Source organism: Dendropsophus ebraccatus, chromosome 1, assembly GCF_027789765.1.
Source record: "Dendropsophus ebraccatus isolate aDenEbr1 chromosome 1, aDenEbr1.pat, whole genome shotgun sequence".
Lineage (NCBI taxonomy): Eukaryota > Metazoa > Chordata > Amphibia > Anura > Hylidae > Dendropsophus > Dendropsophus ebraccatus.
The window spans coordinates 180,204,292-180,227,432 of record NC_091454.1 but is presented as its reverse complement, the minus strand read 5'-3'; the positions used below and the strand labels follow the sequence as shown (position 1 = coordinate 180,227,432).

The 23,141-nt window shown below is 43.2% G+C and overlaps 1 protein-coding gene across 10 annotated transcripts in view; it reads right to left on the bottom strand.

The window, feature by feature from the left end:
* The window catches only part of MEF2A (myocyte enhancer factor 2A), a 97,793-nt gene that overhangs the window by 59,861 nt on the left and 14,791 nt on the right, over nucleotides 1-23,141 (bottom strand). The window contains exon 1 of one of the 10 annotated variants that reach the window (XM_069985148.1): nucleotides 10,800-10,824. The exons of 7 other annotated variants lie outside the window; for them this stretch is intronic. The gene's annotated coding sequence lies outside the window, so the exon portion shown is untranslated. Of the gene's footprint in view, nucleotides 1-10,644; nucleotides 10,780-10,799; nucleotides 10,825-23,141 lie in introns of those variants that run through there. 2 more of the 10 variants (XM_069985131.1, XM_069985139.1) reach the window with 2 other exon arrangements.

Here is a 23,141-nt window from a genome sequence, read left to right as displayed (position 1 = left end):
CTCTGAAAAAGAGAGAGGCAAAGTACTTACTGAACAGAACATGGAAATGTTTAGAGATTCTATTGCTTACAAACTTCTCTTGTGAATTATTTCTGAGGCTGTGTTCACATGTATTCATCATGCTGCGAGTCTCAAAGCAAAATCTTCTGTGATATGTGGTACAGTTACGCCCTATGGCTCTACATTCTCATCCTAGTTCACTGATCTGCCGGGCCGTTGAACAAGCTGATACATTACCTGCCTCTGCTCCAGTCTCCCCGATGTCCTCTGCTATCCCGCCGCAACGCACTGATTGGTTCAGCGGGACGTCAGGGAGTCAGAAGCAGATGGAAGCGTGGGCAGGTAATGTATCAGCAGGCTTAGAAAATCGCAACACTCCCGTTGTCAGTTTGGGTGCGGTTTAGGCATTTTTGATCCTCAAAAATAAGGCTAGGACTATTATACAACTGACTATGCAATATCAAGATCACATTGCTGTGCTGAGAATCTGGATGTGACATTACAATCTTAATTTTGCACAGACAAAGTTTCTGTGTAGCCCAAGCCTAAGGGTGTGCTATAGTGGATATTACCAGCAATCATCTGCAGTCTATACAACAGTTTCCCTGCAGCCCCCGCTCAGTTAAATAAAACAATGCACAGTTCCCAAACCAATCAATATGATGCATGAACATGTGGGGTCCTAAAGAAGGAAATTCTCTAATTCTCACATAATGCATGTGAAACATAGGTTTTCTAAACCAGACCACCCCCTTTGAGAAAGGAAGAATCAATTTGCTACTACTACTGAGAAATATGTATATCTAAGTATTATTTTACTGCACTGTATTGTTTAGGGAGATTAAAATATGAAAGGGTTTCTCCAGGGGGTCCTAAGATGCTGTCCTTATTTGCCACAGAGCGTTCTCTTGCATGTGAAGGCTACTGGCTCAGCAGAAAGATACTAATAGGAGGCACTTACCACCATGCTGAAATAATGCTGGGAGGCACTGAGTGCTTTATGCTCTTGTATGACTTTTACCAATTTATCAAGTGTAAGCATCACTGTACAAATGGATCAATGGGAATATGCTGGTCTCAATGGTCTTCAGATTACAATGCAGCTCCTCTGCTAAAACACTACCCAGGCTTCTTTTCGGTCATCCTTATTGGGTGTCGATTTCCAGCAGGCCATGCTCTGTACAAGCACTACTGAGATTACCATTGCCAGGGGAGGCAAGGTATTTACAAGGTACAGGGTTTTAAAGTGAATATATATATATATATATATATATATATATATATATATATATAAATAAAGGTATGTCAAAGTAACCCTTCCTGTAAAGCAGACAGTAGAGATTCTACCCCTCCATTGAACATATAATGCGGGAAATGTGTGTGCTTGAGAACAATGAATTCACATTTCCCATTATACTATGGATTATAAGGCAGTAAGGTCTTTGGTACAGACCAATGTATACAGTACATGCAGGAGTACAGCCTAAATAACTGATGGAGCAGTTGTGTATTGCAACTTGATTCAAACCATAAAGCGACTCTGTACCCACAATCTGCCCACCCCAAACCGCTTGTACCTTCGGATAGCCGCTTTTAATCCAAGATCTGTTTTAGGGTCCGTTCAGCAGGTGATGCAGTTATTGTCCTGAAAAACAACTTTTAAACTTGCAGCCATGTGTCCGTGGCCAAGTTTATTTATGCCCTAACCTTGCACCACCCCTCCGTCCCTCCTCCACACCCTCCTCATTATTAGGAATGCTCCAGGCAGGTATTCTCCTATTCATCAGCTGTGTCAGCACGACACATGGGCTGGATCGTTAAGGCACCTGTGCAATGTTCACTGCAGAGGAATAGGAAAAATTCTGCCAGTGGCATTCCTAATGATGAGGAGGGACGGAGGGGTGGTGCAAAGTTAGGGTACAGATATTCTAGGCCACGGCAGATTGACACAGGGCTGCCAGTTTAACAGTTGCTTTTTAGGACAATAACTGCATCACCTGCTCAACGGACCCCAGGACAGATCTTGGATTAAAAGCCGCTATCCGAAGGTTTGGGGGGGACAGATTGTGCGTACAGAGTAGCTTTAACCTTTAATGTACAAAGTATATGTCATGTCATGTCTTTAAATGCTTATTGCAACTAAGGTTTCCAATGATACCAGGGTTAGTATATTAGGTGCACTATCCAGTGTGCAGTGCTTGTCTAAAGTGGGGAGCAGCCCAAAGAGTTTTCCTTTCTGGCTGTGTGTGTGTAAAGGAGAGGGGACCTGCGAGTGACAGGAAGAAAGATCACAGCTAGTATTGTCATCACTCCTCCTACACAAGGACCCCAGGGGTGATACAAGAACTTTTCTTCATGTTATCACCGGGCTGTATATGCGCACACACCGTCACACATAGGGCGGTGGGGGTAGTCACTCCCTGCACCAGATCAAGGCATTTACCAACAGTGATTTAAATGTTATGGGGTATCTGGAACAGAAGAGGTGTCTGGCCTCCTTAGTTTTGGTGAATGAATACAGACCGGTAGACAGAGGTAATGGTACGTACTCTGTACATCCAGAACATTTATTATGTACAGGTTATGTGTGGGTTCAGGTTCTGCTTTTCTTAGCCACACAACAAAAGTGTGAGGGTGCCAGTGACTGTAAAATGTTGGGTAGCATTTTTCGGGTCTGTGGGGTCTGACCCCTCACAACTCTGGTGGTCAGCTAACTGGAGAGCTGCGGCTCCACACTGTAAGGTAGCAGCAGTAAGCGGTAATGCAGTTATAGTAATGGCCTACCCCAAGGAGACTCAGAAAGCTCCTTTAGGGCACACGCAGCTTTCTCTGCAATTACGTCACTGCAGCTTTTTGAGCCAAAGCCAAAGAAAAATGATCCCACGTAGTCCTCCTAGTACTGTCGGCCATGCAGCAGTGATGCGTACATTCACATATACATACCGCTGTCAAAGAAGCTCAACAAATTGGTTAATTTTATATTTGGGGCTTCTTTATTAAGGGTATCAGCTCAGCCATGTTTTATGCGACTTAGAACATTTAACCAAATGCACAGTTGCTGCTGATCTATTAGCAGAGTCTACAAAGGAAACAGAATTTCACAGTAAAGTTTCTAGCACAAGAATCATGATTTTTTTTGGGCCATTTACCCCTGCTGGTTCAGGCACATCACAGGGAATAGTAAGGAACAGCTGTCACCCAGCATGCCTCTGTACTGCAGACACCAAGCAGACAGATGTCAATATGATTTATACAGAAAATTATACATGACATGTGGAATGTACCGCTCACCTCTTCATCAACGTATCTTGCAGGGGACAAACAAGAAATCAGTAAAGAGTCTTCTGCTTTTGATGCCGAAACTACTGGTGAAGCAGTGCAGCCTAAAGCTAAACACTAAAGGCTTTAATCTCTGTAAAACTGCTTGAGGACAAGATGACACTTTGAATGAATCCCATACACCTCGCCTATCCGTCCAAGGACAACTTGTGTGCACTTTGTATGGTCAAGACTGCATCCCCGGCCTCTCCCATCCCGCAAGCAGGAAATAAATGATGGTTTCAAAGGCATCTCTGTATGAGCAATCTCCGTGTCAGGTTTCAAAACAGATCCAGTCACACTTCCACTACATTTGCTGTAAAGTGCAGGGTTTACAAAAAAGTCTTGCCAACACGCTGCTCGCTTCAAAGCCACAGAATGGTTTGTTAGCTTATTAAATTCAGACAGAAAATATCAGACATAAAAACTACACATTCCACTTAGGGCTGTTAGACATCAAACACGGCCAGGCTATTCGGTACTTGCTAGCTAAGAAAGTGTAAGAAGCCGACTGTCTACAATGCATGCCGGCAGATAGGTTTTCTTGTAGCACATCTAAACCGTGACAAGTATGTGACGTGCTCTGAGCTATGCTATGAAGCTGGGCAAAAAAATGGAAAAATATTAAATCTGCAGGTACATTGGGAACCATGTAATGCTACTCTCCTGGTGTGATCTGGGTCAGAGATACAGGAATGATGGATAGCATAAAAGATGTATATTGTATGAAATAAAACTTCAGACACTGCAGAAAAACCCTGAGCGGTAGAACTAAACATTCTAGAGAGAAAAGGTCTTTCTTGCTGAAGTCCAATATGTAGTGTAGCAGCAATGACTGGAAGGAACAGGCCAATCCCTTCAAGTTATCTCTGAGACAGGGAACACAACAGAAGCCAGACAGGCGGAGGTGAGGGGAATATCTGAACATGGGGAAAAGAAAGTTTTCAGGTTTTTCCAATGAGGGGGTGGAAGTGGAGGGTTGTGCTAGAAAACAGTCACAGCACAACTACAAGTCACACCCCCGCATAGGAAAGTATAGGCTTAAATGCAGTGTCCCGCTGTATTGTAGACCTATGTTCTAAAATCATAAAAATACAGTAAGAGGGAATTTACTAGACTTAAAGCATTGCTTAAAGTGGAACGCACTCATCACAGCTGTATCTTGGGATTACAGAGAGTGCAAGACCTGGTGAGATCAGTAAGGCTGGGTTCACACTTTTTTGCAGTCCGTTTTATAAATTGACTTCAATTTTAAAAAAGCGGATCAAAATGCATCTTTTTTTAGTGTATACTTCCATTGGAAGTTAAAAAGAAAAACGGATGAAAACAGATGCACACAAATACATTCTTTTTGTCCTATTTTTGCTTGAACCCAGCCTAACTTGACGTCTGAGGATGTGTAACTTGACGTCTGAGGATGTGTAATGCAAACGGCAGTAACGCTTTATGTCTAAAAAGGACCTGTCCGCTCTACTAACATGTCTTACAAAATGTTTCTTAATGCTGTTATATATAAATAGACAACATGGCGTTACCATTGTTCTTGTGTATAAAAATTAACAAATTATGTTGTACAATTGAGTAATGGCTCTCAGAGTGTTGTGTCCCTTTATATTGTATTGCTCTAATATGTCTATAATTGGTTGAGAAAGTAAACCTTCCCTTTGAGATCCTAATAGGCTGAATGTCCACACACAAAGAAGTAGTGTTAGTGGGGGCCCCGCAGCTGCTGCTGTTGGAGTCTAACAGGTTACCACAGCCTGTAAAAACAGTAAGAAACAGAAATGCTGTAAGACAAGACTGCTTTTCCAGGGTATGTAAATAAATGGGCAGTGCGGCTTACATAACTCTATAATTATACATTCAGGTTGTCAGCTGAAGGGGTTTGTTGTACCAGCTCACTTGTAGGATGCCAGTATTGCCAACTTGTCTCAGCTTGTCTGGCACACGGTTCAGGAGTATCTATTTGACTAACACTTCTGCCATAATTACATTACAAGCCAAGAGAGTAATGGACTGGCACGCCACATGTATTCATACAAAGGCCATAAGAGAACAGGCACTTATTCTGCATTGTCAGAGCTCCAAACCATTAGGCTGGCTTACACCTGCGCTGATACCTCATTCATAGGTGTGGTAAAAAAAATATTGCATAAAATAGAGCAGCTTGCTGCAGCATTCTGTCAAGTAGAATGCCAGATACCATGCCGAAAACCCAACAGTGCCATTCACCTCCAGCGTGCAATGGATTCTCGGCACCACCATTAGTTCTGCTCCAATCACAAATGGAGGAAAAAATGGTAGATGCAACCCTGCCTATATGAACAGTAGTGGGAGGCACAAAAGACGTATGAACCACTATGTGCATCAGAACGCACAGGATAACAAGCCACTGTAGACTGTACAAATACAAGGGTCATGTTCATATGTAATTTGACACATTATTTGGTATACATTAGCAGAACAGTATCTTGCTTGTAACATCCCTAAAATGTTGTGCTGTTTCTGTAAGTTATTCATTTGTGAACTTGTCTGACGAAGGGATCTTGTGAATCCCGAAAGCTCACAGCTCTAACAATTTTTTGCTAACAAGTATTTACCACGATAAGAACAGTATGCAGAAGAATACCAGCATCTATTGATTTCAGGTGACTACAATGTGCAAAAAAACTGCACAAGTTTAGAAATAGACGGAATACAGTTATGCTAGGCTACATTTAGTCCATTAGAAATGAAGGGATCTAGCATCAGTATGCTGTGGTATACAGTACACCTGCATACTGTCCTAATACATATGCAATAAAAAAAAAGTGAACCTGCACGAATACCAAACATTCTTAGGCGTTCCGAAGAGTAACACAATCTTGAGGAGAGGTTGTCTTTTAAAGGGTGTGCTGAGGCGCTGTGAGTAACAGTATAATGGACTGTCTCCTGTGCCGTCTACGTCATCTTCAGCTTAGTGAACCAAGTGAAGGAAGAGTTCAGCTCTGAGCATGACAGAAGGCGGCATTCCTGCTATCTCCCCAATTAGATCTGCATGCTTTTGAAGTGCACAGCGCTATGACCCATTAATGATCAGAAATTGTGAAGAACAAAATATAAAACGTCCTTTCACATCAAAGCAGCTATTATTTATGAAGACAGTGGCGTGCCGAATAATCGCTGGAAACTCGCCTACTTCTAATGCACATAGGGTAATATGCGCTGTTCATTTCCACGGCCTACTCCATCACAGAAGCACAAATGACAGTGGCCCTGGATCCATCAAATGACATAGCTTAAAGTGTCACTGTTTAAATTTTTTTTTTTTTGCAGAAATCAATAGTACAGGTGATTTTAAGGAACTTTGTAATTGGTTTTATTAGCCAAAAAATGCATTTTTATCATGGAAAAGCAGCTCTCCCCCCTGTCTTCATGGTTCTTTTATGAAGAGGGGAGGGGTTGAGGGAGATGAGGCACCAAATCAGGACAACAAAGAGTTAATTTAAAGCTACAACAACGGGCTATCTCCTCTGAAGCCTGCACTGACCTCTCTGCCCTCTGAATAGCGGCTTTCACACAGGTCCCGCTGTGTAATCCTTTGTTCACTTTTGGCGACTAATCTCCCTCCTCCCCCCTCCATAGAAAAGACAGGACTCGACTGATGTAAAAGAGTCGAGATTTCCTGATAATGAGCAGTGAAAGAGAAAAAGAGGAGGGAGGGGGGACCTGGGGAAAGTCTTTATGAATGCAGATAATGGCAGATTTGCCTGATAAACCTAATCACAAAGTTTCTTAAAATCGCCTAGACTATTGATTTCTGCAAAGAAAAAAAAAAAAAAAAAAAAAAAACTTTACTGGACCAAACAGTGCTCCATTATACTAAGATATATTTTGACAGCATTCATAAGAGAGTCTTACAGCGCCTCCACTGCAGACATGAGTTAAGCTGTGACGCTATAATGTAAAAAGGCTGTACACAACCTATACCGCAACATACTGTACACATTCACTTTAATGGAGCGAGCTTAGTCTACCTGTGACTATGTTCAGTTACATAGTCTTACCAAAACAAAAAATACACATTTAGGGTGCGTTCACACCTACAGGATCTGCAGCAGATCTGCAGCAGATTTGATGCTGTGTTCAGTTATTTAAATGAAATCTGCTGCAGAAAATCAGCTGCACATCCTGTAGGTGTGAATGCACCCTTAAGAAACAGACTAAACACTATCACTAGTAAACTAAGCTTGGACAATTAAAGTTAATGTGTACGCTGCGTTAGAGATCAACATACCTTTCCTCCAGTATCCCGACATATATCAAAGATGTACTGCTTATCTTATGTGAACCCTACCTTACTTATAGACAAAGGCGGAAGTTACCACTCACCTCTTTTGCACAGCCATAGGTTATTGTGGCCAAAACCTTAGAATTCTTACAAATACCTTAATGGTGCGTTCACACCTACAGGATCTGCAGCTTATTTTCTGCAGCAGATTTCATTTAAATAGCTGAACACAGCATCAAATCTGCTGCAGATCCTGTAGGTGTGAACGCACCCTAAGAAACATTATCAAATAGCTACAGTGTTGTTTGTTCTGAATGGAGCTATTCTAGAGCACTTTGTGAATGACAATGTCCTAGTGCTATGTAATGACTCCCATGAGATTCTGTATGCAGGATGACAGATCATTAAGGGGAAAACATTGGTGACCCTTTGTTTAATGACACTTGCGGCGGCTTGTCCAAGATCTGACACAATGGAAAAGAACAGTTGTATCTGTTTAGCAATGTGTCACTAAAGGAAGAGGATAAAGAGGAGACAGCTGGGCCACCGGGCTCAGTCAATATGCAGGTGGCAAGTTAGTTCAACAACTGCCTTATAAAATGATGTGACATGAACAAACGTCTACCTACAAAACTACAATGTTACCCAGCTGCTTGGATTTACCTCTGAATACATTATAGAACAAGTAATACATTTTAACATGGTAAAGTGGTATAGAGAATAGACTGCTTTAACACTGTAAACTATTATGGAGAATTGACATAAGCAACTTAAGAGATGACAACATCTTAAAGCCACATGCACACCTGCCCTTTGCCCTTGACCTGCGTTGGTTGCAAATGACACCAGAAGAAAGGCGATTTTGCAGCCCACAGATTAACAGCCCAGTTGGTTCTGTGATGGTACACACAGAAAGAAGAACTATACAGGCCACCACCTATGTTCTGCCTGTTTCTACTGCTCTACTTGATGAAAAGACAAGATGGGAACGCTTACATTGAAGACGTGTATAAAATAGGCTGTGATCATATCTAAGTGTCCAGTTACACAGAATGATTATCTGACAGATTATCTGCCAAAGATTTAAAGCCAAAGTCAGAAACAGACTATAAACAGAGATCAGGTCATAAAGGAAAGCCTGAGATTTCTCCTCTGTTCAAATCCATTTGTGGCTTTGGCTTCAAATCTTTGGCAGATAATCTGTGTAAATGCACCCTAACAGATCTAGTCCTCCTTCTACACTCACAATGCACCTGGGAGCGTCACTTTTGTATTCTGGGCACAACAAAGAGATGTGGCTTTATAGCAGGTGTAAGCAGACCCCGCCGCTGTAAGCTCTTGAATATTGTGTGTGGGGGGGGGGGGGGGGGGGGGGGAGGTGGAAGATCAACAAAGATTGTCCAATATGTGTAAATGCATTCACTACAGAGCATACAGAAGCAGAGGCTGCCCTACCTGGTGATATGCATGCTGCTAAGGACTATGGAACACTGCTGGCATTTCAGGTCACTTCATAGGCCAAGGCTGATATGACAACAATAACTAATATGAGAGGGGCCTATAACCAGAAGCACATAGAATGATCCACCTGCAAAAGGCTAGCCAGCAGAGTCAGGCTGGGTTCACACTTCCACACAGATCCGTTTTGATCTTTTTTTTTTTTGTTATAATGGAAGTCAATGGAAAAACAGATGCACACAAAAGGAAACCATTTTTTTTCATCCATTTTCTGCAAAAAACAGATGAGAAAAACGGATTGCAAAAACGTAGTGTGAACCCAGCCTTACAGACTGCAGGGGGTCAAAACTAGTGGAAGACTGCCTATAATGGGGTTATCCAGATAAAACTGACTGCCTATCAAAAAACTGACTTATCATACACAAGTTCAGCCATATCAGACTGAACTAGTCCCTATGGATGGAAGGCTCACAGCATCATGGTGAATTATGATGGCACTAGGACACTACCCTACAGAAATTACAGCTTGGTCAGTTCGGTAGGGTAGTGCACGCCCATAATTCAGTATGGTGCCAGAGTTTGATTCACAGGCATGTGTTCAGTCTGTGAAATGTGGCAATTTTACCATGTCTCACCCACTGCACACAGTCATGTGCATACAGCCGTAGGGGACGTTTACATATGATGTGTTTGCTGTAAATTTTATGCTGTGTAAATAAATGACTGAACAAATCATAAAATGTACAGCATGTAACTGTAGCAAGCATGGTGTGTGAGAATGGACCCTTAAGGGGCCTTCACACGTACCGGATCTGCTGCGTATCCATTCCCAGTAATTTTCTATGAGAATACATACTCGCAGGATGGATGAAACACCCAAGAAGTACAGTGACAATATTTATAAAAACTTAGAAAAGTGGGTTTTGGCAGGTACAAATCTGACTCAGGAAACGCTCTAAAAGAACGGCCAAGAGCACCTTCTAGCCAGAGTCTGCCTCACATCCCACAGGCTTTTTTAATGCCACCCTATGCCCCATCCTTTTCCATGTCTTTATAACTTCATTTGACATGCAAATAAAATATTAACCCCTTTACCCTGATCTCACAGCATGGCGTAATATAATAATGCAAAATAATAATTTAAAGTGTTCATAGAAGAAGAAAAAAAAGTGCGTTGGTTGTGTATGGCATTGCAGCTCATCACCATTCAAGTAAATATAGCGAGAGCTGCAATATCAATGTACGGACAAGGGAGGTGCTGTTTCTATTGCAGACTTGGCTGCGTCCATCTTCTTACTAGTGTTGTACTGACAAAAAGTTTACAACACAGAAAACTTTACCCCTGCAGTAATGCCTATGTAATAAATATACTTTGACGTTAGACAAAAGGCACTGTCACTGATACCACAATGAAACCCTGAGATGACGCCAGCGTTGCGAGGCCAATCACTCATTTCACCACAATACAAGTATAGAAGTAATATACCATCTGCACTGGCACCTGCTCAAATAAGAAACAGCAAGTTACATTTATATAGGATGCATGTAGCTAAACACATAACACAAAGTTACATGGCCTTTTAGTGCAAGTTACTCACCAAGTTAACCTCTTGTTTTATCAGCAGTCCATAAGCAAGAAAGTGTAATAAACACATATACATACAGATCAGTGCTTGGAGAGGGATCCTGCCAGCTGCATGAGTGATATCCTAACCCAGGCAGAGATGATGTCTCTGTGCAACCACTCACCGACCTGCTAGAAGCTCCAAGTGTTGGAAGTTTGTCACCCAGGAAGGAGAGGGGAGGACAGCCTCTATCACCGGGCACTGCCGTCCCCTTTTCTCTCTCGCTCTCTGATTCCCATTTGAGGAGCAATAGCAGCTGAAGCAATGAATATTGATGGTTGGCCGGTAACAGCTGAGATAGCACTGACTTACGTCTTTCATTTCACCTGCCTCAGCAAAGATAGTGCTGGGAAGTAGGAAGTTGTCGGCCTTAAGCACTCCTTTTGATGTGTCTACATTCCTCTTGGAAATGAACAAAAAAAGTTGCCAGTTCTACAAAGTGTTTCTGGACTGTGGCAGGACCTACTGTAAAAGTGTATCAACGAACGCAAACACAGAAGTCATTCTGAGGGGAACATTTCATCAATTTCTGTTTATTTGATCAAGTAATGAGCAATGAGTTTGTGCTAGACTAAATACTCGATCTATTGAATCCTGGTGGCTGAAGATGGATGCAACCCTAGGACTGCCTGGAAAACATTTATACAGTCATAGATCATATGCTATATCCATGTTCTCCAAGACCCCCTAGGGCTACATCTATCTTCTTTAGCCACTGGTAATCAAATGATGCATGCCTGGGTTCACGCTTCTCTACTTAGTATGCAGCTACTTGGTATAAGGTGCAGGCTCCATAGGCTTCTAGGGTGGAACATGGCACAATTTTCCCTGTGTAATTCATATGGAAACTTGACGTCCTGTTATTTTTACTACTAAAAGTCAAAGGAAAGTTCATATAATGATCTTTGCAATTACAGATGTCTGAAGAAATTTCTCCTTTCTCCTTCATATAAATGTAATATGGTCACACTTGTTTTTGTGTCTGTATTATGGCTACAAGTCCTGGCCCAGATCTAGTGACCCAAACTGAAAACATTCAAGAGATCTGCCGTTCCTTCAGTTCAGGTTATTTGTTCTTTGGTCGGGCTGGGGCTTATGGACTTTTTACACTCATCTGAAACCACTATGATGTAAATATGCCTTAAAGGGTTTATGCAGCATTAGAAAAACATGGCCACTTTCTTCCAGAGACTGAGGTTTTGCAACTCTGTTCCACTGAAATGAATGGAGCTCCATTTCAAACCACAGCTGAAATGGAGACAAGAGTGCTGCTGTCTCTGGAAGAAAGTGGCCATGTTTTTTTAACGCTAGATAACCCCCTTAAAGGGCATAGGGAAAGGGATTGCCTTCAACCACTTCTAGACCCATTGTGCCCAATGAAAACTCAGTTCTTCCACATTGGTAAACACTGTCAAGTAAACAGCAGTTTAAGATCATCAGAATAAAATCCATACATAGAGTCTAATGACATTTGGGAATTACATGCCATGAACACTTGGAGAAAGTAACATACTCAATGTCACCAGAGGTCAAACACTTCTCAGTCCAACCACAGTGCAGCTGGTGTTTTCTTCAAGGTAACACAACCCCAGTAGCTCCGAAAGCAAGCAGGATCCAAGCCGCCAAAGACAAAAGAAGTGGAGAACCCCCCCTGTAAATACCTGACTGCTCCCTAGAACGCTCAACACCAATGAAGATTGACAACTGCATAAACAGAGAACGAAGATAATAGTCTGTGTGTGTTCCAAAACATGGAGGAATCCCATCAATTCCAGTCTAGGAGAATTCTCGCACTTGCCATCTGGGCTGTGTACAGCAGATCTGAACACAAACTAGAAAATGATTCATTTACATGACTGTAAAATACTCATCATGTGAACAGCAGGAGCAGAAGCTTACTTGTTGGTATTTTCTGAACGCTTATCCAGCTTTGTCAAACTCATGGCCTATAACTGATTGGCCGGTCCAATTCCTGGCACCCCCCCACTGATCAGCTGTGAGTGTCCCCATATAGCCCCTTTACACGGGACGAAAAATCGTTATATGGTTCCAATTTAAACGATTATCTTTCTGTGTGTATGCAGGCAAAGATTGGAAAATCGTTCATGTGTCATTGATCGCATCTTTAAGGCTGACCATAAAATCACTATTAACCATTGGCTAATCGTTTGGCAATTATTTGGTGTATGTACACATCAATTGTTATTATAATCACTTGTATACTAAAGTATAATTGTGATCGTAACCAACGGCTATTGTTCCATGTATTATGGTGACAGATTTCAGGTCATTTCCAAAAGCCCTAGTCTGCAATTGTTTATAGTTAATTGGTGAAAATTCGCTTTCTCTACAGGCCGAGGAGGGCCCGATCAACTATGGAAACGATCGGCGATCTGCTAGATCGCCACTCATTTACTGGACCTATTCCACGGCCCAATGATCGTTGAGCGAGGGCTGCAGGGACATAGTTACGAATGTTCTTGCAGCATCATACATTACCTGTCCTGGCTTCTTCTCCACGCTGTCTTCACCCCCGGGTCCTGCGCGCTCTATCTTCAGAATGGCCATTCTGAAGATAAGAGCGCGCGGGAGCCGGGGATGAAGACAGCGCGGAGAAGAAGCCAGGACAGGTAATGTATGATGCTGCTGCTTCTGCTTGTCAAAACGTCGGTCAACCGCCGGCCGCGCACCGCTATTCAACCGTAGTGATGCGCGGTGGGGGAACGATGATTTTAGGTCTGGCCCTAAATGAACGATCATCGGCCGATCGTTCTCTCTATTTCACCGAACGATAATCGGCCGAATTGGGCCGATCCGGCCGATTATCGTTACTGTGGAATAGGGCCCTAAGGGTATACCGCTCTCTCTCACCATTAGTGGTAATGAAAGGTACTACAACGTCCTCCCGAGGTAAATGCTCGAGAGCCACAGCTCAAGGAGGTATTGGGAGTCAGGACCTGGCTGATCTAATATTGATTCATTTTACAAATCTAATACATGGGACCATTTGGAAAAAACATTGGACTACTGTTTCTGAGGGAAAAAAAAAAATCACAGAGAACCCCTTTAAATAACCCTAATCTTATAATATATTTTCCTAGGAGTAATGATTTAAGTGTGCTGTTGAGAATTTTGTGGAGCACTGCATCTGTCTACCTGACTAACTGATCATCATTCGCAGGTGTTTCTACAACACATCTATTGTGTATGAATAGACCGGAAGTAGTGATTGCACTTCCACTAGTAAAAAAACAGTGTTAGGCCTTACGCACATGTTCAGTATTTGCTTTTTCAAGTCCGTAGATTCCTCCTGCTATACTTAGTTCTTATTCCTGTAATCTACAGATCCGTATTTCCGTATTCGAGTTAGTGCACATTGTTGTCTATTGGGCTATTCACACGATCAATAGGACGATCAAGGACGCAAAATAAAGAAGGACATGTCCTAGCAAGGACCTAGATTCTTTAAACAGATCGTCTCATAGAAATCGGCTATTTTTAACGGATTGTTCCTTAAAATAAAAAAAAAAAAAATGAAAAAAAAAGTATGGATGAGTTATAATGGACATGTAGAGAGAGAGGAAAAAAAAAAAAAAAAAGGATTTACAGAAATACGGATGCACTACATATGCCCAATCCATAATTTTTAGCAGATTGTATGGGTGGATAGCGGGAGGAATCAATGGACTTGAAAAAAATACTGAACGTGTGCAGGAGGCCTGAGGGTCCATACACACGGATATCTGAAAGATTTTTAAAGCCAAAGCCAGGAACAGACTACAAACAAAGAACAGGCCATAAAGGAAAGATTGAGATGTCTCCTCTTTTGTGTGTATGTAAAGGGACCCTTATGGCCCTATTCCACGGAACGATTATCGTTCGTTTTCGGACGATATCGACCGCTACGGACGATAATCGTTCTGTGGAATAGAGTGCAACGATCAGCCGACATCGTTCATGTCGGCTGATCGTTGCAGTCGCTTGTTTTTCAACATGTTGAAAAACAAGCGACTGATATAGCAGCGATCTGCTGCCGTCGCTCCGTTGAATAGGAGCATCGGCAGCAGACGCTGCTATATCCTATGGGCTGCCCGGACGATCAGCGATCCCCCGGGCAGCCCCCCCGCCGCCCCTCCCGCACTCACCCGCTCGCTGCAGCCGCGTTGAATAGCGGCGGCAGCGAGCGGGGAACGAGGAGCAAACGAGCGCTCTTTTCGTGCTGTCTATTCTGGTGCTTCTACCATTTCATCAGTTTTTTTTTTTTAGTATTACAACAACAATAAGCGCTGCGGAATCTGTTGGCACTATACAAATAAATAATAATAATAATAATAATAATATTATTAACCAGGTCCACAGCACTATTTTTGTTGACAGAATTATGAGAAGCCTTTTAAACCATTATTTTTTTTTTTTTTGTAAAATGAACAGATCCTTATTAGAGATGAGCAAACCTGGAGCATGCTCGTGTCGATCCGAACCCGAACTTTCGGCATTTGATTAGCGGTGGCTGCTGAACTTGGATAAAGCCCTAAGGCTATGTGGAAAACATGGATATACTGTAGTCATTGGCTGTATCCATGTTTTCCAGACAACCTTAGAGCTTTATCCAAGTTTAGCAGCTAGTAGCTAAACTTTAGTAGCTAATAGCGCTCGTTTGCTCCTCTAAAACGACCCGTGGAATAGGGCCATTAGGCAAAACAAGTGGACACAGAGAAGTTATTTCCAATGGGCCTGTGCACAGAGCAAAAGAGGCTGAAATTTCAAGCAGAGCCCGTGCCGCAGACGTCGCTTGAAATACTGCCTGTCCCACATCAATTCTTTGAGCGAAGACTGGAGGCACACATGAAAACCCATGCAGAGTTACAGGGGCCATCTGCCTCACAGGCTCCCCTTGAAATTCCAGCCTCTTTTGCTCTGTGTGCACTGGCCCTAAGACTTAGGACTGACAGGTAAAGAGAACAAAGTGTGACCAATGAAATGTTGGTTTATGTTAAAACATGTCCTCTGTGCTTTGCTTGGGATTTCTAATGTCCTATAGTCAGGGTAGTCACTGAAGGTCATTCCCTGGTGATGTGCACTGTGTACAGTTAACATATCTCAGGCTTTGCAGTTCATTAGGAGTTTCATGAATACTTCTTGCTCAGAAGCAGATATACCGAGAGGCCCTACAGGATTTTGGATTCCACACTTCTTACAGGAAGTCACTGTGCCAGTTCCCTCACACAGTCATAATGTGGCATTGGTATAATCACATTGGTATTTTAACACTTTTTTATTATAAACAGGCATTACATTGCAGTGAATGCAGCAGAAAAAAAGCAGCTTTACTATCAAAATCTTACGAAATAAATAAAGCTACTTTGTACAAACTTAAAGGGCTTGGCAAATCCTAAAATTAATGCAGTGTTCTGTAATACAAGGCACAGCTACATAACAAGGATGCCCACTGATCACTGATGGTCAACCAGAAAGGTAAAGGAGGTTGTTCCAAACATTGGGAGACCTAACCACACATCTATAGATGTAAGCTGCTTAACAGGCTGGATGATGAGATGAGGGCTCTGGGGGCCATATCATCACCTTCAGGATTCCTTGTTCTTCTTTACCAGAAGGATAGTTCTTAATAATTATGCACACACACTATAGCTATATATACACCAGCCATACCACTGCTTTTAGGGCAACCTAAACAATGAGCAGTCAAGGGGATGAAAACTGCGGACATATCAGGAGGAGGCAAGTTTGCTAAATAAATGTATTTGTAAAACTATTTAACTTTATGTCTCCTACAAGTTTCACCATGTTAGTTGAGATGGGAATAATGCTTTAACTTGCTGCATGAGCTTCAATAAAGAGGGGATGCCCCTTGTATTCCACCATCTATGATTAATTCTATAGAAGCTATGGAAGAACCACCATGCAAGTAGCAGAAACTCTCCATTTAAACTCATGCAGCTGGGAGGTCACTTTGCATAGAGGGGGGTAAGTCACAGAGGTGGATAAGGATTAGAGATGAGCGAACATTCGGTATTTGATTAGCTGGGGCTGCTAAACTTGGATAAAGCTCTAAGGTTGTCTGGAAAACATGGATACAGCCAATGACTACAGTATATCCATGTTTTCCACATAGCCTTAGGGCTTTATCCAAGTTCAGCAACCACCGCTAATCAAATGCCGAAAGTTCGGGTTCGGATCGACACGAGCATGCTCAAGGTTTGCTCATCTCTAATAAGGATCTGTTCATTTTACAAAAAAAAAAAAAATAATAATGGTTTAAAAGGCTTCTCATAATTCTGTCAACAAAAATAGTGCTGTGGAGCTGGTTAATAATAATATTATTATTATTATTATTATTTATTTGTATAGAGCCAACAGATTCCGCAGCGCTTATTGTTGTTGTAATACTAAAAAAAAAAAAAAAACTGATGAAATGTTAGAAGCACCAGAATAGACAGCACGAAAAGAGGAACAGTGACAGCATTTTTTTAAAAAAGCGCCCAACAAAGAAAAACCAAAAAGCTAAAAGCGTATATATCATAACACCTTGTCAAAATGTTATCTTCTTTATAATCATCATCTTTCTTATCTTAAAAGCTTCCAAGCTCGCTATACATATAAAATGGTCAAAGTGATCAAGTGGAGAAAGGCCGATCGCTCGTACATATACAAGTGTGGTAAACGTAAAAGGAACTGAAAGCAGACATTTATTTTATACCTAGCCTGAAAATAGTGAGGTTCATCTTTACAGGCGATGGTACTCCCACTGTTTAGAGTACAACAGGAACTATAGAACAGTAAACAACACCCACATGTAGGCAACACTGCTGCATTACACCATCTCTAGACTTGGTAAAATAAAACACTGTAGGCGCCCAGTGCCAGAAATAATGGAGGGGTGCAACTACTTTTGTAGACGCCTATTTACCTGTTACAATCATAACTAATTATTAGAGAAGAGCAAACCAGGGCTGTGGAGTCGGTAAGCCGCAGCTCCGACTCCCACATTTTATCAGGACAGACTCAGACTCCTGCTCCTTCATAAATGGCCGGTCATATACCAGGAGAATTTTTTTTATCACACTGGCTCAGCAGCTTCTTCCTAATGTCCTACATGATCCTGGGCCTACTTCTGAGGGAATAATGAAAGATATAAAGCAGCTTCTCCTGTGTGTGCAGTGGATGCAGCCAGTCTCCAGCCTCCATGTCCTGAACTCTTCACAACTAGACTAGATGGAGCAGGTGGTCTTTTCCTGCTGACAATCTTCTATGTTTCTAACTAAATATTCCCCATACACACAGAAACACTGCTAACAATGCCAGATGCATGCAGGGTTGTGGAGTAGGAGCTAGTTTTGTCTGGAGTCGAAAAAAAAATGAACCGACTCAAACTTAAAAAAAAAAAAAAAAAAAATCAGTTGTGTGTGTGTGCTATAGCTGCAACAGGCTGTGTGTGTGTGTGCTATAGCTGCAACAGGCTGTGTGGGTGTATGTATGTGTGTGTGTGTGTGTCTGTGCGTGCTATTGCATGCCCCCACAGTGACCTTCTATATCACTGTGTGACCCCTCTCTATATCACTATGTATGACCCCTTTCTATATCACTATGGCTGACCTCTATATTACAGGTATCTGGCATTGTTAGCAGTGTTTCTGTGTGTATGGTGAATATTTAGTTAGAAACATAGAAGATTGTCAGCAGGAAAAGATCACCTGCTCCGCCTAGTCTAGTTGTGAGTAGTTCAGGACATGGAGGCTGGAGACTGGCTGCATCCACTGCACACACAGGAGAATCTGCTTTATATACAGTATTCCTTTATTCACTCAGAAGTCGTCCCAGGATCATGTAGGCCATTAAGGAGAATCTGCTGATCCAGCGTGATAAATAACTCCCCTGGTATATGACTGGCCAATTAATGAAGAAGCAGGAGTCGGAGTCTGAGTCGGTCCTGATAAAATTCAGGACTCTGAGTTGGAGTCGGAACTACTGCTTACCGACTCCACAGCACTGGATGCATGTGATATATATGTCAGCCATAGTGATTTAGGGGGGGGGGGGGGGGTCACACAGTGATATAGAGAAGTCACACACAGTGATAAAGAGGGGTCACTGTGGGTGTGGGGGCACACAAACACACAGCCTGCTGCAGCCATAGCACACACACACACACACACACACAGCCTGCTGAAGCTATAGCACACACGCACACAGCCTGCTGCAGCCATAGCACACACACACAGCCTGCTGCAGCCATAGCACACACACACACAGCCTGCTGTAGCCATAGCACACACACACAGCCTGCTGCAGCCATAGCATACACACACACACACAGCCTGCTGCAGCCATAGCACACACACACACACACACACAGCCTGCTGCAGCAGTAGCATACACACACAACCTGCTGCAGCAATAGCATACACACACAGCCTGCTGCAGCCATAGCATACACACACAGCCTGCTGCAGCCATAGCACACACACACACAGCCTGCTGCAGCCATAGCTTACACACACACAGCCTGCTGCAGCCATAGCATACACACACACAGCCTGCTGCAGCCATAGCATACACACACAGCCTGCTGCAGCCATAGCATACACACACACAGCCTGCTGCAGCCATAGCATACACGCACACACACAGCCTGCTGCAGCCATAGCATACACACACACACACACACAGCCTGCTGCAGCCATAGCATACACACACACACACACAGCCTGCTGCAGCCATAGCATACACACACACACAGCCTGCTGCAGCCATAGCATACACACACACACAGCCTGCTGCAGCCATAGCATACACACACACACACACACAGCCTGCTGCAGCCATAGCATACACACACACACACAGCCTGCTGCAGCCATAGCATACACACACACACACAGCCTGCTGCAGCCATAGCATACACACACACACACAGCCTGCTGCAGCCATAGCATACACACACACACACACACAGCCTGCTGCAGCCATAGCATACACACACACACACACACACACAGCCTGCTGCAGCCATAGCATACACACACACACACACAGCCTGCTGCAGCCATAGCACACACACACACACAGCCTGCTGCAGCCATAGCATACACACACACAGCCTGCTGCAGCCATAGCATACACACACACAGCCTGCTGCAGCCATAGCATACACACACAGCCTGCTGCAGCCATAGCATACACACACACAGCCTGCTGCAGCCATAGCATACACACACACAGCCTGCTGCAGCCATAGCATACACGCACACACACAGCCTGCTGCAGCCATAGCATACACACACACACACACAGCCTGCTGCAGCCATAGCATACACACACACAGCCTGCTGCAGCCATAGCATACACACACACACACAGCCTGCTGCAGCCATAGCATACACACACACACACACACACACACACACAGCCTGCTGCAGCCATAGCATACACACACACACACACACAGCCTGCTGCAGCCATAGCATACACACACACACACACAGCCTGCTGCAGCCATAGCATACACACACACACAGCCTGCTGCAGCCATAGCATACACACACACACACACAGCCTGCTGCAGCCATAGCATACACACACACACACACACACACACACACACAGCCTGCTGCAGCCATAGCATACACACACACACAGCCTGCTGCAGCCATAGCATACACACACACACACAGCCTGCTGCAGCCATAGCATACGCGCACACACACAGCCTGCTGCAGCCATAGCATACGCGCACACACAGCCTGCTGCAGCCATAGCATACGCGCACACACAGCCTGCTGCAGCCATAGCATACGCGCACACACAGCCTGCTGCAGCCATAGCATACGCGCACACACACTCACACACACACAGCTGCAGCCATAGAACACTGAAGAAAAACACCTCATTGTGGACAGAGGTTACTGATACACTACTTAAGTCTTCTCCTCCTTCTCTATATTACACAGGATATCTTCATATTACACTGCTGCTCATATACAGTCATCCAGCATCCAGGGAGAGAACCGCACAGATCTCTCCCCACACAATGGACTGCCAAATAGTGACCGGTAACTTTTCCTCGACCGCCCTTATCTAATAGGGCCAGTGTCCTATTAGAATGTTGTTCATAAAATATATTGATGAGCAAAACTTCTACTAAGATTTTTTTTTAAAGCTGGAGTCGGAACATTTTTTTCCGACTCCAGCCAAAACTAGTTCCAACTCCGACACCGACTTGACAGCCTTGGAGTCGGATCTGTATTTTTTTTTTTTACAAACACAAAAACATGGTCGACCAAGTTTTTGTGTCAGTCAAAAAAAAAAAACTGATTTTTTTTTTTTTTTTAATAATGGAAGTCAATGGAAAAATGGATGCACACAGTTGCATCTGGTTTTTTTCCATCCGTTTTTTGCAAAAAACGGATTGCAAAAACATAGTGTGAACCCAGCCTTAGGCTAAGTATAACATTTGCAACAAGGTTTAAAGGGCTGAGTCCCACGGCTAAGTCAAGCAAAAAGAGCAACCTTTGGGTATTCAATGATAAATAATGCCATGGAGTCGCCATAATTGTAGAAGAAAACCACGGCAAAACCCACAACACTCCACAGGTAGTAGGTTGAATGGTTTATTGATGCTACAAAATGTAATAGTTATAGTATAAGAAAAATACTTTTGGTTCTACATGACCTTGATCACAACAGTGCACTAGGCTTGACAAAGTGCACCTGTCCTGTAGCACTAAACAATTGCCCTCTTGCCATCTTCTCCTTTCCTTGCCATACGTCTCGTTCTTTATATTTTTGTATTATATAGTTTGCTGTGCAGTATACACTAAGGCTAGGTTCACACTGCATTTTTGCATCCGTTTCAGTATATAAAGTTTTTAGGGCCAGTTCACACGGAGTAAAACTGGCAGAATTCCGTGGTGGAACTCTCTGCCGTGGAATCCCGCCAGCCTCCATGTCATACAGGCAGTCTATGGGAGGGCTCGCAAGCCAATTCAATTCAATGTCAATTCTTCCGAGCAGAGAGGCGCAGAGAGAGGAGGCACACAAGCACTCCCATAGACTACCTGTATGACACGGAGGCTGGCGGGATTCAACGGCGGAGAGTTCCGCCACGTAATTCTGCCTGTGTTACTCTGTGTGAACTAGCCCTCAAAGTGCACACAAATATGATCAAACAGGTATTTGCGTACACAAAAAATAAAAAATTTAAATTTTTATTTTTAGAATTTAAGTAAATGGAAAACGGATCCTGCAGTACGGCATGCAACAGCATCAGTTTTAAATCAGATTTTTTCCCCCCTTTAAAATGAATACATTAATGGACAGCAAAAATGCTAGCCTAACAAAAAAAAATATGTGCTGGTGCATACTAGAGATTAGCGAACCAGACGGATTTCTGGTTCGTATGAATCAATCTCGGCGGCTGACTCCCGCTGCTTGCTCCTTCCGTGTAGCGGGTGGATACATTGTAAGGAACGCCTGGGAAACTGGGATACAGCCAGTGCCAATGGCTGTATCCCAGTTTTCCAGCCATTCCTTACAATGTATCCACCCGCTGCACAAAGGGAGCAGGCAGCAGGAGTCAGCCGCAGAGATTTCTAATTCATACGAACCGGAAATCCGTCTAGTTCGCTCATCTCTAGTGCATACCTGCACAAAGTAGTCCAAATGGACACTCTTGTGGCAACCATGTAGTCACTGGGGTTTTACAATTAGGTTTGCCATAAGCTTTTCTAGACTAACTTTTTTTTAAACCAAAAGGGATTACATGAAAACTCAATCTCCACCTGCATTTCGTGGATCTGATTTTTGTCTCAGACCGCAACCAATCACAGCATGGCTTTTGTTTTTCAACATAATCTGTGATTGGCTGCTATTGGTGAGACAAAAATCTGCAATTTTTGTCTCCGACAGACTGATAAATCTGCGCCATAGTCCATGTTTATACACCTACAAATCCTTCCACATGTTCAAGTCTACAATACAGTTGTACTTTTCCAAAACAAGGGTGCCACACAGAATATTTCTATATAGCATCCCCTTCCAAAACTTGATTGTTATGTAGAGAAGAATACACACAGCTATGGTTTCCTCACAGCGGATCCATCTCACTTGCTCCCAGGACATCTGCACCGAACAGCCATAGAGCTTAGGCAGCAGGGGGAAAGGAGACCTCTTCATATACAGCAATGTGAGCACATTTTAGGTAATTTTCTTCTTTGCGGGAACAGCTAATTTGCCTGCTTCTTTCCCTATGGAGCATTAGTTGCGAGACTCCCTACGGGAACTGGATCTCCACAAGCACAACCAGTACCCCTGAGAGGTGTGTCAGTCAGGGAAATATGAAACTCTATACCCATATGGCATTTTTCCTTGGAGTTTTATCAGACTTTCCTTTAGACTTCTATAAGTGGGAAAAAAACAGCAGGGAAAAAAAAGGAGAAAAAACAAACAACATG